Source organism: Serinus canaria, chromosome 11, assembly GCF_022539315.1.
Source record: "Serinus canaria isolate serCan28SL12 chromosome 11, serCan2020, whole genome shotgun sequence".
Classification (NCBI taxonomy): Eukaryota; Metazoa; Chordata; class Aves; order Passeriformes; family Fringillidae; genus Serinus; species Serinus canaria.
The window spans coordinates 8,453,422-8,466,174 of NC_066325.1; the positions used below are offsets into that span (position 1 = coordinate 8,453,422).

At 38.3% G+C, this 12,753-nt stretch overlaps 1 long non-coding RNA gene across 2 annotated transcripts; it reads right to left on the reverse strand.

The window, feature by feature from the left end:
- Nucleotides 1–551: 551 nt before the first annotated feature.
- Nucleotides 552–12,722, reverse strand: LOC103816617 (uncharacterized). 2 transcript variants are annotated; one of them, XR_624902.4, is made up of 4 exons: nt 12,507–12,722; nt 9,770–9,897; nt 1,430–1,564; nt 552–798 (listed from the first exon to the last, which is right to left on the reverse strand). It is a non-coding gene; the product is annotated as an uncharacterized LOC103816617 (long non-coding RNA). The 2 variants fall into 2 exon arrangements; XR_001990576.3 differs by having other exon boundaries at nt 9,770–9,900.
- Nucleotides 12,723–12,753: the final 31 nt, after the last annotated feature.

Consider the following 12,753-nt stretch of genomic DNA (forward strand, 5'->3'; position numbering starts at 1 on the left):
TGTTCAATCTCTAAGCCATATTTTAAACTTAAATGTTTTGGCAGAACATCTGCCATTTATTTTACATGTATTAAGTCCAAGTATACCTGGTATTTTTGTGGAATGGATGTTAAAAATGTTTAAATCTGATATTTGATTGGAATGTATGTAACTACAAATTAAGGCAGTTCTTCACATTATTTTACTTCACTGCTTTTCTAATTATAATTATTTTGATTTTTTTCTTTAATTTTCCCACTGTTATAATTTCAACTTATAATAGAAGTTAAAGCAGTTGAAAATTAAAAATATCCAATTGCAAGCAAATTCACCATTAAAGAGACTGCTATAAAACTGTTTCAAACTGTCAGTTAATTCACAGCAATTCACACCAACAATTCTTGGTCAGAGTCTTCACCTTCATCTCTCTAAGGTAAAAGACAGAAATGACTGAGGGATTTTCCATGGATTACGAGAAATTCCATCCTACCCAACATGCAGAGAAAGCCAGGCCTGATGAGACCTGCCCATTCTAATCTGAATAGTCTGAAGAAGTTCAAACACAAGCTGAAACTGATGGCAACTGTGTAAAACACACAACTTTATTCTGTGACTGTTTACAACTTGAATTTAAAATCACAAAGGTGCAGCAGTGACATTCATGAGCATTTGTTTTAATGGAAAAGCCTTTTTAAATTTTTAATTTCTCACAGGTGACAGAGGGTGTGATGGTGGTTACAGGACTTCCACTGTTCTCTGCTGTCAGTGTCTTCGTAGCTGAAGCTCTCTGTTGGTACTGCACTGGTTTAACACGAATAGCTGTGACAAAATACAACAAATACTGTAAGGCAGTTGTAGTTTCTGTATTTGGTCATCCTCCCCACATACGATTACATATAAAAATCAGTCCCCTCTTTCATTAGTGAAAGGTTAATTGCCACCTTAATGTTTCATTTTATTGTATTACCAAACCTAATGATTTGATATATACACTTTTGTGTGTTCCATGTCCTTGTGGTGTCCCACACTGAAAGGGAAAGTATCAGTTGCATAGATGCCCATGGCTGGATAGGAATGACAGAAGTCAGAGGGACCACAAAAACTCACAAAGTTTTATTTTGGAATGAAAAACTGGTTATTTAGTCCCTTCTAGCATAAACACACAGTGGTGACATTTTGAGTAAGGGGTAGGAAAGGGAGGAAAGAAGGGAAGGAAGGAGGGAGGGTGAAAGGGAAGGAAGGGAAGGAAGGGATTATTTTCAATATAGAAACAGTACTTTTCAGGCTGACATGGCTGCTGTTTTCATTATTTAAATGAAAAATCCTTTAAATAATTATTTAAATCATTTAAGGTCTCAATTTAGAACAGATGTGTAGTTGTCGGCATCAGGTTCTAAGCAGAAATGATTTACAGATACAAACCAAACAGCTACAGGGCTTTGTCACTCACCTGGTGGTAAAAGGGCAGGTGTCCCTCCAAGCTGTGGTCTTTTTGCAGGTTGATGTCAAGAACATCCCAGAAGTCCGAACCTTTTAACAGGTGCTAAAAGAAGAGGTCGAAGATTTTCCTTTGCATCTGAGAGTCCTGTTTGGAAATAGTTTTTGCGTTTTGTTGTCAACTGCTTTAAACAAACAGTAAAATCCACCTTTGTTTGTACAGGACACTCCTTCAACTGTGAAGGTCTAAAACCACCAGGCTTAAACAATGCCTGAAAACAGGTAACTGAAAGCAGATATAGCAATGTGCAGCCAAAGCTGTGGCACCACAGCCCAAGAGCTACAAATGCCTTGGCCTCTCTTGTTCAGTGCCCTACTTTAAAAGATGTACAGGCACTGAGCTACCAGTCCCATAGGTATTGACAACAGAGCACACTGACCTGCAGTGTTACTAATCATAGCATGAGCACAGTACAAAGTCAAACTCTCTGATATTAATGTTGACCTGCACACAAGTTAAAACAAACTGACAAATGAAGTGCAATTGGTATGAAAAGTTAAAGCCAGATTTTATTTCATGACAAACAGATGTTATCTGAGGTGGTTCTAAGAAAGGATTTAATCCATGACCATAATGTAGGTCACTAGTTTTGATAGAGTTTGTACCTAGTATTCATCCAGACTCAGCACATCAATAGCTGTCAAGAGTGTACATGCAGTTTCTTTTTACACCAGCGTTTAATAAAATAAAATAATCCAATTAAGCAGATGTCACAATGTTTTTTTGCTGACTTCCCCATAATTTTCAATCATTAAAGCAGTATTTAATTTATAACAAAACCCTACACTCTAATCCTATGCATCCAAGAATATTCATGTTTAAAACCTGAACCGCCCTCACCGTTTCTGCTGCCCTTCTGGTTTCCCCATGAGCTTCAGTAACTCAAAAGAATTGCAACCAACTTGGTAACTAAAAAAGAAAGCTTTGTGGAATGGGAAAAGTTCACAACAGGGGAGGAAAAAAAGCATTCTAAAATAGCCAGGTGTTCACCTCAACCCATACCAACTTCAAACAGATGCAAGGACAGTAGCTGAATCTGATTTCAGACTAAGGACATGAAAGATGAGTTTTATGTTCTCATGCTTTTATAACGTTAGAATGAATTCATTTTTAGATAAAGAATAGTATACTCCCCTACTCTCCAATTCTTTCACATAAAATTTGCTCTGAAAATAGCATGGCTGCGTTCCACTCTTTCAACTATTATTTGATCACTGCCAAATATTTGCAAGTTCAGATTTTTCCACATCTCACCCATCTACTTGATTGCAGTTCATGTAGTATCTACTATGTTTTGTTCTACTTCTATGAATAAATGTACTATGGCAAGGGATCAAGTCAGTCACAGAAAGAGAATGAATTACTTTGAAATACGAAGCTGAAAGAGTGCTGGAAGAAGAGCCCCTGACAGCCTTTCACTCAAGTCAAGGTTTAACCTTAGGAAGGATGACTAGCCGAAGACAGCAATACTGCTTGGCAGCAGAGGAGGTGAAGGTGTGTTCAAGGTGTGGATGACAGTGCTTGTCCATGGCCTTACATGTTCATGAGATTGTCTTCATCTTCAGGTGAAGGATGAGTTTGTCCAATAAGTCTGAGTCTAAATAAATACAAGTGGTGAGCAAAACTTCAAAAGAAACTAGGAGGACAAATAGAAGCCTATGAGAATCTCACAATCCTCTTACCACAAGGGCATAAAATAATTTTCTGTAGAGTAGTTCTACAGACAAAATGACACCAACATTTCAAGTCTAACTCTTGTTAAACCAAGAGTTGCATTTTATTTTGATGGATATCACTAACTTAAACGCATTTTTGTGTACAGTGCTATTACAACTTAAATCCTCAACAGCATTAGCAGATGATCAAACACTTTGCAACCGTAACCAGTGAGAGAGCAATTCCCCTTAGGAACATGTGTATATTTCCTTAGAACATGTCTAATTTTGTGAAGAATATCTGCACATACTGCAGGGTGCACATGCCCATTAACAGACATGTCAGCATTTTATACACAAACTTTTTATCTCTAGTGCCTGTCGTTTATTTACAGATTATTTCTTATGTATAAGCAATTTTAAATCAGATTTAAAAGTTGCTCAAAGTTGTATTTCAGAGGGAAAAAAATGAATACCTTAAATTATCTGGTAGTTACAGGGTCACTTACTGGGTTCAACTCCAATCAATCCAAGTATTTTCCTACTTGTAATAGAAATAAGTCTCATGTCCAGAGGCACACTGCACATCTCACAGCTCCCACGCTAGGCAGTCATCTACCAGATCAGCTGTCTAGTGTGAAGCCCTGGTACACTCAGATCTGTTCCCAAGAGCTTTGACTATGAGAGCCAGTGCATCCTGCACAGGCACATTATGATATGCTACAGAGAACAGAGAGACGGCTTTATCAAACTGGTGTTTTCATCGACTTTGCACTTCTCCAGACAGATAGAAAAAATACAGCTGTTGAGTCTGTGCAATATATCAGAATGAGATGTTTAAAGCTGAGTATTGACCCAGCCCTCCTGTAGCTGCAGAGGTTAGTTTTGATTTAGAACCAGTATATGAACACAATTTGAAATATAAATGAAAAGCTGTAAGTTCTCCTTCCCCCTGCCAAATCATTATTGGTCAGTTTTAACTTTAGATCATGAACAAGATAGATTCCCAATACTACACAAAGTCTTTCACAAACATCTACACCCAAAATAACAGGATTTGTACAGATCTTTTTCTTAATTTTAGAATATTTTTAACTGAAGAACAGGGCAGTTACTTTTGCTTCAGGAGAATTTACATTGTGTTCCTGATACACGGAAATCTATAAATTTGTAAATTTACAATAAAAAGTTCTGAAACAAATACAGATAAATCGTAAAAAGTTTTTTTACTTAGTTACATAGAATCAACACAAGAAACTGAAATTATTAGGCAATTACTATATAACTTCCTATCATTTACTAATTATATGTGAGTCTGTTAAGTGCATTTTATGCCATGTAAGCAGCAATCCAGGACAGACATTGAATCACTACATGTATTATGCATTATTAGAAATTTATTCAGTGAACTATTTCAAAGCTGTCTCATTTTAACTAGGTCAAATTCTGTTACCCAGAAGTGCAATGAATCTGTGTTTAAAATTTAAATGCCTTGAAAGAAATTTAAACTGCAGTTCTGAATGAAGAATATTTTAAGCAACTTCTCTCAAACAAACTAAACTTTCTCTAGATAGAATAATGAAGTCTGATTACAGGGCAAGAGGAAAATGCTATGTTGAGCTGTTCAAGAATACAAAACAGTCATTTAACTTGGAGTGCAGGTGTGAGATCTGACTTATGTGAGGTATGTTATTTTCACCTCATGTTCAGGTTCCTGTAAGTGATTGCCTATAATTCCAGAAAAATCCCCTGAAGAAAACAGAAGCTGGTTATATCAAACTAAAAGTCTTTCCCATTGCTGTGCTGTTGCCATCTTGTATGTACCAGAAGCCACAAGAACCAAGTCCAATGCTGAGCTGTGAGAAACCTATAGAACAATATGTTCTTTGATCAGAAACACCTTCTACAAAAAAGAGAGGTATCTGTGATCTCTATTTTAAGCTATGCAGAAAAGAAAGTATTTGTTACAGTAGGAAGCTGTAATATACATCAGAGGAAGATTTTTAGTTAATGATTCCTGCTTGATCACATTTTAGTGCTAGAGTGAAAAAGTATTAAAATTTATATATATAACCTGATTTCATTTCATCATCCTAGCATTCTGAGAAATATTCAGCTGAAAAGAATATTGTCTACTATGAACTATTACATTAACATTATTATAATTTTGTTAGTAGCCTGTTTTTTTGCAAAAATACTGAAGATAGCTCAAAATTAAGACTAGGAATACATATGTTCTGAGGATTGATGCTGAATGTTAACCTTTAAGAATTTTACTGATATCTTGATTTTAGTCATTTAACTTGGAAGATTACATTTCTTAGCAATGTAAAGAGATGAAAGTCACAAATTCCATTTGCTTCACCAACAAAAATGTTTATTCACACTGATCCTGAAATTACGAGTGGAACAGTAGATAGTCAAGGAAGAATGAACTTTTTAATATTGGAATACACCTACTTTTTTAAGCAGTTCTAAAAGTGTATCATATACAAAATAAAGCCACATATTTGATTTAAAACAACTGAAAACAAATCAATTTCTCAGCTTTGCTATTTAATTGTTAAAAAAAAAAATTAAGTCCATTTACAACCTGCTCCAATCATCCCACATGATCTTTGCATTTCAGACACATTAACCAACCCAGCTGAAGCAGCTGTAGTTCTATCTGGATTCCTATGTCTAAACATTTCAATAGATCACTAAACCGTGACAGTAGCAGAGAATTTCTAACTCTCATTTGAAGAGATTATGTACCACTACACATGTGCAACACTCTATGAACCAGAAGAGAGAACCTCTGGTGAAGTTCCAGTCATATCACTATCAGAAAGAGATACATCAAATTTGGAAGTCAGTGAAGAGGAAAAGAATTAAATATTGCAAAAGATACTGCCTAGATACATAAGAAAATTTAAAACTAACTAGAGGTTTTAAGGTGATCCAGAAACATCAAATAGGCATGATCTTCAAACATTATCTACATATTTGCAGGGTCACATTTCTGAACTGGGTTACACCTACCTATATAATTACCATCTCTGCAACAGAATTAGCCAAACCCTTTAATAGGAACCTACTTTTCCCTCTTGCTAGTGGCAGCAATGACAGTCAGAAGGTGTCTGATTCTTTCAGCATCTGTTGGTAAAACAATTTCTCTTTACAATCACCCCTGGTGTAGTCATCTGCAACTAACTGGAAAATCAATTAAGGAGCAGCACAGTCTGCAAAACTGTACTAGAATGTCACCAAGTTTCACTACTTTACTGCTTAACAATGCTGCTAAAAATTATAAAAATAGTTCCTTAGAGCAAGGGGTTTCCCCTTTTCAATTTCCCTGAGTATATTTGTTAGACATGTAAAAAATGCTAAGAACATGGCTGGTTAAACTGGGCTGCAAACTTCTCAGAATTATTCTACTGAGAGCAGCCCATTCATCTATTCCAATCCACAGAACATTACTTTTGTAGCATTCTCTCCTGAACCGTCTTCCTGGGATGCTGGGACTCCAATCTCACTCCAAGGGAAGGCAGTGCAACTAGGAAAAGCCACCAGACTACAGCCAGACACTAGGGACTAACCAGGAATATTCTTCACCTGTGTTACAAAACATCTTTCCTAAATACTTTTAAAGTCATGTTGAAAAAATCCCTGCAACAGACCTACACCAGTGTAGGAGTCATCAGAAATGAGCTTGCTTGCCTATCTCCAACAGAAGCCACCTTCCAATTTTTTGGAGATCTGCCAAATCTACACACAGCATACCAAAGGCCAAAAGTACAAGCATATTTATACAGTTCTATTCAGGCAGTATTTGCATAATGAATCTACATCACTACTTGGCTAAGCTACTATTATTATTAGATACTATTAAATATAATTATTTGCTTAAGTTTCTCTTACCTTGATTTAAAGGTACAGTGCATTTTGTAAAGATTTCTACTAGAAAAGGTAAGAATATGAGTTTAGGTATATGTTACCAGAAAAGACTTTCAAAAGCTAGACTAATCCAAAGTGTTAAACAGATAAAATAAGCATACTTAATAGATTTTCACACTACATTTGTTTTGTAAAGAGTGACCTATCAAGTAGAAGTGATATACTATTTTTCCTTCACCACTCTTCATTAACAAACTCTAGGGAGAAGTGAAAAGGTCAGATTTCCTTCTTTGGGTTTGCCTAAATTACTGAATGCCTGATAACACACTTAGAGCAGCTCAGTCAGCTCCTCCTGACAGTGCTTAAATAAAACCTAAAGTACACGGACATCACAACAGTCATGGCAAAAATTTGCAGCCACAGTGGGACATTTTAATCCAAACTTTCTGCTTACACAAGATGCTTCTAAAGCTTTTGCTACATCCATTTTTCCCTTAAGTAAAGAGGTACTGAAAAGTGTACAGCAGCAAGTGCCTTCATTAAGCATCAGCAGTTAGACTTCTGCATTAAGGGAATAGGAATTAAGCAGAATAAACACCCCTTTTGGATTCCAGCTGGTCCTCAGAGATCAGAGGGGCTGGGGGTGACCAAGTTTGATTTCTGATTAGAATCAATTCAGCACTACAGGTCTGGTTGAATTCAATAAGAACTTTCATGATTACAGGTTCATAAATAGTACACTTTATTGAAGCAACAGGAAAGTGGGTTCAGGATTGCCAGTTATAAGGGCATTAACAGTGGATTTTGTTTTTTAAAGGTACTGATAGCCTGAGTACAAATAATTAAATAAAAAGAATCCATTTAAATTCTGTGTTTATCAAGAAACAGTGCTTTTCCTCAGAAGATTATTAACTAAAAACCTCAGGAGAAATTATCTCCCACTTCTTTGGTATAGCTGCAATACTACAGAGAGAAAAGCAAGAGAAGTTTACTTAACAGAGGGATTGTCATGTTAGTTCAGGATATGGTCTTCTGGAAGCAGGTAGAGGGTGGAGCTATGTGAGCAAAAACCTATAATCAGATTTGTGTTCTTGTGGTTATTTTGTTTGTTTTTCATAAGAAGCACTTGTTAGGCTGGAATGAATCCTTGTTATGCAAAAGTAGTATCAACTTTAACCCTACAGGACAAGCAGACAACTGAATGCAAACAACCCTCACAGCAGCTGCTGTGAATAGGATCTCAAGCTGAACAAACAAATGCTCAAAATGATGGCTGGAAACAACAAGAAATACAGCAAGAAATGCAACATATCCTGGCAAGCCAGCAGTGTACATGGCTCATCATTTCAAAAGCCAACAAACCTCCTACTCCTGTGTCTGGCACAAAGCAGGCTGTGAGCAGAGCAGTTCAAACAAGTGATTAGATGCCAGCTCTTGAAGCTGCCACAGGAATGCAGCTCTTTCAGCAGCACAACCTGTCACACTGTGCTCTGCACCCATCACAGCTGGTGAGAACATCTCAGGGCTACCCCACTCAGAGGTGGCAGCTGCCAGCCAGGGAGAGAGATGGGGACATACCCACGGGGAATGACCAGGCACAAGGTTTGCCTGCCCACAGCACAGATTGCACACCACTACCTCCAAAAGAAATGAAGCAAATCCAGCTTCCAGTCTTGGCTTCTCTGCATTGTTAGTAAAACAGTTTGGTTTTCCTATGAGCCTTGTTGTGGTCTAATGTTTTTGGCATAAATCTATGATTTCAAAGAAAAATGTCCTTGTTCTAAATACTTAACTTTCAACCTGAGAGTCAGTAAAAGAAGACAATGTTGTCACTCTATTATCATACCAGGAGTGACATTTGAAGGAGTAAACCAGCCTTGAAAATAAGGCAAAATCAGGTGAATACATCTGTTCCCTGACAGCTTTTAGAAAACCAAATACAATGTGTAGGAGAACATGGGGATTAAGAGGCTGAGAAGACTCTACTGGGGAATTGAATGGGAAGGACTAGAAAATGGAGAAGCTGAATACATATGGTTCAAGACTGAGCAAGAATCAATATCCTATTTTTAAAAAAGTGGCAAAAAAGTGAACAAGAAGTTGATGAGGGAGTTTCTTGTACTAAGTGCAAGCAAATTTGGCAGAAAATAAATTCCCTTGCATTCCAGCTGGTCCTCAGTTATCAGAGGGGCTGGGGGTGGCTGGGCCTAATTTCTGAGTAAAAGCCAATTCAGCACAGCAAGTAAATGCAGAGCCAGTTCAGCACTACAAGTTCAGACACATTCCATAAGATCATGGCCTCATTCACAAATAGCAAATTACTGAAGCAGCAGAAATGCAGATTCTTACTGCATTGCTGGATTTAATTTCTTGCTCAGAAACTAGTGTGCCTCTAGTGTTACAGCTGTGTAAAGAACAACAATAAGCTAAATAAGAGATTAAGCTATCCTGAATAAAAGAAGCCTGTCTTTTGAAATGTTAGATGGAATATGATTGATAGATGGAATATTGGTGAAGTTTTACCACACCTGCTGTAAGTACCTCAAATGATAAAAAATGTCATTCCAGTTGCAGAAAAAGAGCAGAGGAACACAAATTAGCTTTACAGTCTACCAAAATTCAAACCATTTATAGCATCTCAAGACATCATGTTCAATGTGGCAGAACAAGTTTCATACTACACTTCTAAGAAGTGAAAACAAATCTTCTGCTACATCAAGCCACACACACAAAATCCATATTTCTACACTATACTTACATTGTGTAGAGATGATCCTCTGGACTTCGTTCAGATGTCTAACAAAAGGCATTTTCTCTTCTACAGAATATGCATCTATTCAATGAAGCTCATCTTCCAGGACAAACTTCAAAATATATTCTATAGGCCTGCTACAAAAAAAAATAAAAAAAGAAAAAAGTTATGGAATCTTCCGATCAGATTTTTTTGTTGTTGTTGTCTAAAGCAAGAAGTCACGAGTATGGATCCTCTTACAGAAAAACCCCAGCAGTACTGCAGATAAGTAAAAGACTCCACAGGGGAAATGAGATAGAATGAAGAAAAAAAGGACAGTCTCTTGATAAGATTTAAACTTTAAGCTTCCAAAATCTACTCAAAAAAGGAATGTAAAGCATGTAAACACTATCATTATATCACTAAATGCAAGTTAGGATTATACTCTTCAAACTTACTGCAGTAAACAGATTTATAAAAATACACATTTAGTAAATGCAAAAAGACTGAATATACAACAGTCTTAAATATTACCATAGAATCTCTGAAGTAACATGCTGCCTCAAGAGGGAGGGATTGTTCAGAGGAATATGATTATGAGAAAGGATATGCAGACTAAAAAATGCAGATGGCTGGAAAAGCAAACTAAGAAACAAGTGACCCATCCTAATTATCTCTGATAGCAGATGCTGCCAACAGATGCTCTCACATTATGCTCCAAGTACAGCTGTGAGAATCAGAAATAGATACCAAAGATGCTAAACTCAGAAAGATGCATTCCTTGCACCTCCAGAAGAGATACTTGAGGCAGCACTCGAAACTGACAAGCACAGTTCTTCCAACACCTCTGCCTTGTGAAGCAATCCAAGTGGACACCCAGCCCTTTTGCTTAGGCTGTTCATTTTCAGGCTTCACAGGTGTTGGCAGAAAAAGATATCAAGGGTTACTAACAGATGCACTAACCCTAAGAAACAGTTTATTTAAGTCATAGCTGTAGTGTGATGACAGTTACATTACCTTGCCTCATTTATCTTGGCTAGTCAACAGAGTTGTACAGTAGACAGTAAAAGCTATTTGGGGGAAAAAAAAATCCCAAAACATTTTTAACAATCCAAGAAGTTTTACATTAGAAACAATAAAGGAATTATAATTTACTCAGGTATATCAAGGGTAAATTGATCTTGGAATTTTTTCCCTGATGAAGGTTCAGCCTCTAAGTGTCACAAATCATTGAATAAAAAACAGCTTTATGATATCTACATCTGGTCAGATATAAACCTAATAGCTGGAGCAATGTAAATGACCAGAGGAGATCTGCACATCAGCAAGCTCACACAGATATAAATAGCTCAATGCAAATAACAACTTTCTGATCCTTTTGGGATGCTGGAAATCTCCAAGGGCTATGCAGAGAACTCACTTTTTCAGAGCAGCATCCAGTTTCCTAGGGTCTGATTAATTCAGGGTTCTACAAACTGCAAGAGTACGGAAAGAGTAGAAAGGAAGAAAACAACTTCTTCCCATACTCCAGTCTTTGATTCTGTGAAACTCCAGTGCTAATATCTGCTATAGTCTTTGTCAACAGTCAGAAAAAACACCACTGAGGTGCTCTGCCTTTCCACATGGAAGACACAATTCCAACTACTGCCAGTACTGTACTTTTACACTGGCAAAATTGGTATAAACTAACTAGGCAAAACTGTAATAGACTGGACTCAAACACTCCTAAGAAAATAATAGGCCATCATTTACATTCAGTGAGACATCACCAAAGCCTAAATAATGTATGAATTTCTAGAACACACAATTTTTTGTAATTATGCTTAAACCAACCAAAATTGCTATAATCATATTTTCATGATTTTCTAGGTTCCTTTTAATAAATAGAAGGAGAGAAATTAGACCACATACCAACCTCGAGAGCACTACAACACCTCTGCTTTAAGCAACACAAAATTCTTACTGGACTACAAAATACAATCCAGGTTCCAGTACTAGTTAGCTGAAAACAGATGGCAGTGCAGAGAGCCCGGGTCCCAGGAGAGCTCCCTAATCGAGTAACTCAGAAAGCTTTCATTTTGCAAACAGACCAGTTCAGTTACCTCTGTGGCCCAGCTGGGCTAGCAGCAGGCAGGGCTGCGGGACCATGATGGCTGATCCCTGATGTCCCATGGGACACTTACAACCGGCAAAGAAACCCAACCTTTCAGCGCTACTTGTGGCTGACCATTATTTCGGCTGTTGGCATCCAGTACGCGATTGCTACCGCTGGAGCACAGCCGGGCCTGGGCTGGCAGCACAGCAGGGCCACCACTGCTGCTGCTGTCCCTGTTAGAAAGGGCGTCCTTCTGGGGCCACACCGCTCCTGCAGCAATAAACCCAAGGGATGGGGGTGAGGAGGGATGTGTGGGAGCACCTTACAGCCCTTCTGACAGAGATACAGGCCCATACCCAGAGACAGATGGTCATCTGCCCCAGCGCCATCCTCCTGCATATAAACCCTGATTAACCGAATTGCCTGCGCAGGATTTTCAGCCTACTGCTCATGCTTGTAGCTTGCAACAGCTTTGCCTGGCCCTGCTGAGGAGATCCCAGGTCAGTCTTGCTGGACCTGTTTTCCAAAGCAGCCTTTAAATCTGTGCACTGCAGCGGCTCTCTCAAGTGCCTGGGTGAGCAGCCTGGCCGTGCCGGAGCGCTGGCTGGTGGCTGCGAGTAGGAGAGTGTAGAAAAGCCCCCAAATGAACAAGTGTAGATAGAGGTTGACCTGTGCTGTCTTGAAGGAAGAATACTGTATCTTCTTTTCTAGCTTTTATTTTCTGCCGAGACCCGTATATTGAACAGCCGTCTCAAGTGTTGTGAGGATGTTAGGAGGCGCAGAAAAGGGAAAAACCGCGACGCTGCTGTTTAATAAATAAAGTTCAACACAGCTGCTCGACAACATCCCCAAAGCCGACCGAGCCGCGCCCCTTCCCTGCCGGTAGCCAATGCGAGGCGCGCTTGCTGCGGGCGGC